Source organism: Elephantulus edwardii, unplaced genomic scaffold (genome assembly GCF_000299155.1).
Source record: "Elephantulus edwardii isolate Elephantulus edwardi_28Jun2011 unplaced genomic scaffold, EleEdw1.0 scaffold00074, whole genome shotgun sequence".
NCBI classification, from domain to species: domain Eukaryota; kingdom Metazoa; phylum Chordata; class Mammalia; order Macroscelidea; family Macroscelididae; genus Elephantulus; species Elephantulus edwardii.
In genome coordinates, this window is record NW_006399824.1 from 2,579,644 (window position 1) to 2,584,322 (window position 4,679).

Here is a 4,679-nt window from a genome sequence, read left to right on the forward strand (position 1 = left end):
TTGGTTTTTGCTTTGTAGTTATTGATGTTACTGTTAAGCATATCCAAGTAGATAAAAGCCACAAATAAAACCATAAAAGAATTATAATAACTTTGTTGTTCTCAGGTCATGTCAATTTTATTCCAGCTTGTAGCATCCCTAGATGTAGCACTTAAAACCTTACCCAATCCTTTACCATCCTCCTTATTTCTTATTGTCAGACCATCAGACCAACTGTTGTGGGCACTGTGTCAAAACATCACTTTGAGAGCCTTCCTATATTTCTCTGACACTCTGTATTTACAAACACCATGTCCTTCTTTACGGACTGACTCGTTCTACTAAGAAACACAAAGCAATAATATTTTTCCATCTTTGCTTTTAAGAAACAATGACTTTAAAGAATTATTAATAACTCACTGTTCTTAATAGACTAAAAAACAGACATAAGACTATGATAATACAAGCTAGATTATGATAAATGTCAAAGGGAAATAAAAATCATATACTCAAAAACAAAAACTTAAAGTTGTAATATAAGACCTCTGTATAAATGTTGGAGCTTACCCTAGTCAGAATAATAACACTACCAAGGGGTTATGAAAAATGCTAAAAGGAAAAAATAATTTGAGAAATAAGACAAGAGTATAAGAATATATTCATAATCTCAATTTTTAATTTTATTCTTGCAAAGTCTTCCAGAGTTTACCCTTTCCTTAGTTAGATTTCCTCCTTAGACAAAAGAGTGGACCCTTAGTTCGTTCACTCCAACTTGCTTTATTTCTCAGGCTGCAATTAAATACAGTCTTTATTCACCTTCAAAAAAAAAAACCCATATATATTCAGTGACTGAATGAAAGCCAATTTTTTTTAAACTGCAGTGGAAATGCTGTTTCTCAACTGAGAGACAATAGGGAGTGGTGAGGTCTGTGCTAACTGAAGACCACATGTCTTATCTAGAGGGAGTCATTTGCAGCTCTGCTCCAGCCATACAGGAATCTAATTACAGTGTGGGGAGTTTTTCTAATTTCTCTTTTTTTCCTTTTATTAATTTTACTGAAAGTTTACAGAGACTTTGTATTTCCATTCATTCATTGTTGCACTTTTCTCCTTGCCCATCCCTCCCCTGCAATTCACTCTTCTCTTTGAAAAGGAAAATTCTTTCCTTGTTATACCCTCCCTGCAAGTCCATTTCTAATCTCTTTACAGTCTCAAGACCTCCAAGGAGGATGAAGACTCACCGTCACCCATCTCGGTGAGTGTTACTCGCCTTGGTGGGAAAGATGACATTCTCAACTTCTGCCTAGAGACTAGGCCTTTTCTGGAGCCTGATCTCAAGAAAAAACCCTTTCATCTCTCTTTTCCAACTCAGGCCAGCCTTCATTCAACACCATCACTGCCTCAAGAGGCCCTTCAGAAGGTGGCCTGTTCCTCTGCTTCTCCGAGGTCCATCTTCTGAGTTCTTTTCTAAAACAAAAGCTCCATCTTTACCCTAAATTATGTCTTCTTTTTTTTTTTGTCTTGATAAGATTTTTAATTTTTTTGTTTTTTTTAATTTTTTTATTATTAAATTTTATTAGTTTTAATGAACATTTACAGGGATTTGGGGTTTTCATTCCTTCATTGCTGCAAATTATGTCTTCTAATTCTATCTCAAACCAAATTGGGGGGAAGAGGGGGAAAACATAACTGCCAGTAAACATAAAATAATATTTCCCTCATTTCTTTTTTAAAATTAATTTACTTTTTATTTCAGTGAAAGTTTAAAAATACTGATTTTCATTCAAACATTCATATACATTGTTCTGCAATATTAATTAAAATTTATTAACATAGTCAATTACAGTGTTAATTCAATCCTTTATTGACAGCAAACTTTCAAATACATTAAGTCCTAATCTCAACATCTCTTCGCATTTCAAAGTAAGACCTCTTTAAGAGGAAAAATGTTTGAATGTAAGACAGATTTTGGACTGTTATCTCCCCCCAGTGGACATCCTCTAACAACTGCTTACCTCTCCCCACTGACGGGGAGTTCACTACCTTCAAAGCCTGTGTACTTCACAATAGGGAAATTTTAACTTAGACAGTGGCTTCTTCCCCTAAATGTACAAATCCCTATTTTTTTTTTCTTGTCCCAAACGATTCTTGCCTTTCTTTGAGGACCAGGTCAACTTCTTTCTCTTTCTGTATGGTTATGCTGGACAGTAGTGAAGTTGCCAGGTGTTATCCAAGAAACTGCAACTTATAGTGACCCATTGAACAAAAGCCGTGAACCTTGCCCCATTCTCACAACGTCCACTCTGCCCATGCCATTGTTGCAGTCACCGTGTCAGTCCACCTGGATGAGGCTCTTCCTCTCTGTTGTTGACCTATACCTTTCTCCAAGGACTTGCTACTCCTGACCATACCTGAATATGTGAGATGAAGCTTCACAGCTCTTGCCGTTAAGGAGCACCTTTGTTGCTTTTGAACCAGGACAGATTTGTTTATTCTTTTGGCAGTCCACAGAATATTCAGTACTTTTCTCCAACTACAACTCAAAGGCAATGATTCTTTTTCAGCTTCCTTACTCATTGTCCAATTTTCAGATGCATATGAGGCATTTGGAAATTACCATGGCATGGATCAGTCCCCCCTTAGTCTTTACACAGACATCCTTCCTTGCTTTCTAGCACATTTGTAACAAAGTAATTTTTTTTATTTCATTATTTTTTGCGTGTACCGTCAAATCAGATCTGATTGATACAGGAGGAGATTGTTCCTCCTTCTCCAGCAGAGCATCTGGTGGATTTGAACCGCATATCTCTGAGATTGCAGTGCAGCTTCTTGCCACTAGGCCACCAGAGCTCACCACTTTCTAGCATTTTAAAGAACAGATTTCCGCAATGTCTTTTGATTTCTTAACTGTTGGTACTAAGAGCGCTGATTCTGGATCCATTAAATTCTGACAACTTCAATCTTCACAGAGGATCTTAAGTCACATGTCACCACACGTGTCTTTTCTCCTGGAGCATGCTGACAGGCAGACTTGTTGGATCTTCACTGGAATCTTGCAGTGTAGACAAGAGAAGAGGAAAGTCAGAGAAGTTAGCAATCTTTTCCAAACAATTTTGCCAACTGGGGCACAAAGTGATCATCTGGGCTGGAAGCCAGGTCTCCCAGTACCTTGCCTACTGCCGTATTCATCACGTCAAATGCTGACCATTCCCAGTAAACAGAAGTTGTCCTTGCCAGCACCTCAGCTTTGTTTACTTCTGACCTCCCTTAGTATCATTTCCTTCATGTGCAAAATTACAATCAAGAGTATAAAATGGGATAAGAGGGCCTAGACTGTACAGGAAATAATTATTTTTTATGCTCTAGGCAAGAACTGACTGTGGAAAACATTGCAAAGGAAATAATTTAGTAGTTCAAAGCATGGATTCTGTGTTCAAACAGACCCAGTTTCAAATCCCACCCCACCCCCATTTACTATATGACCTTGTGTAAATCTTCTAAACTTCAGTCTTTTCATCTGCAAAGTGTAAATAATTGTACCTACTTTGTAAAGTCCTTGTAAGTATTAAACAACATAATACATACTAAGTGCTTAATAATGTTTCCTGCAAAGCAGATGCTCCAATTGCATTTTAAAATTTTTTTTAATCCATCAATCTCTATATGCACACTCTTCCCCAACTGCCTGCCCATTTCCCCCCAGACTGTGTTGTCAAAATCGACCATAAATTAAAATATAAGAGCTAAAATTATAACACCCTTGGAAAAAAGAGGTAGAGAGTTTTCTTTTTCGGCCACACTTGTGCGCAGACGCTGCTATGAGCCGTGGAATCCGTGGACAGAGGAATGGCACCGGCTCCGTCTTCCGCGCGCATGAGAAACACCATAAGGGCGCCGCGTGGCTTCGTGCCGTGGACTTCGCTGAGCGCCACGGCTACATCAAGGGCATCGTAAAGGACATCATCCACGACCCGGACCGCAATGTGCCCCTCGTCAAGGTGGTCTTCCGCCACCCGTACGGGTTTAAGAAGCGGACAGAGCTGTTCATCGCAGCAGAGGGCATCCATACGGGCCAGTTTGTGTACTGCGGCAAGAAAGCCAGCTCAACATCAGTAATGTGCTTCCTGTGGGCACCATGCACGAGGGTACCATCGTATGCTGCTTGGAGGAGAAACCTGGGGACAGGGGCAAGCTGGCCGCGCCTCCAGAAACTACGCGACTGTCATTTCCCACAACCCCGAGACCAAGAAGACCGATTGAAGCTGCCCTCGGGCTCCAAGAAGGTCATCTCTTCAGCCAACAGAAAGGTGGTGGGTGTGGTAGCCGGTGGTGGCCGCATTGACAAGCCCATCTTGAAGGCAGGCCGTGTGGCCATGAACCCAGTGGAGCATCCTTTTGGAGGTGGCAATCACCAGCACATTGGAAAGCCCTCTACCATCCGCAGAGATGCCCCGGCTGGCCGCAAAGTGGGTCTCATTGCTGCTCGTCGGACTGGGCGGCTCTGGGGGACCAAGACTGTGCAAGAGAAAGAGAACTAGGGACCTAATAAAGCCAGTTTTTCTGCCCCCCCCCCCCAAAAAAGGTACAACTCTTCAATACTTTCATTTAGTAAACGACTTCAAAAGTATAAGCTATAATAACAAAAAATAACGAAATTGTATCTCATTAAGATGTTAACATTTGTTCTTTAAAGGACATTG

General features: G+C 40.5%; 1 pseudogene; it reads left to right on the forward strand.

The window, feature by feature from the left end:
- Nucleotides 1-3,797: 3,797 nt before the first annotated feature.
- LOC102858213 lies at nucleotides 3,798-4,517 on the forward strand (annotated as a pseudogene).
- The last annotated feature ends 162 nt before the right edge of the window (nucleotides 4,518-4,679 follow it).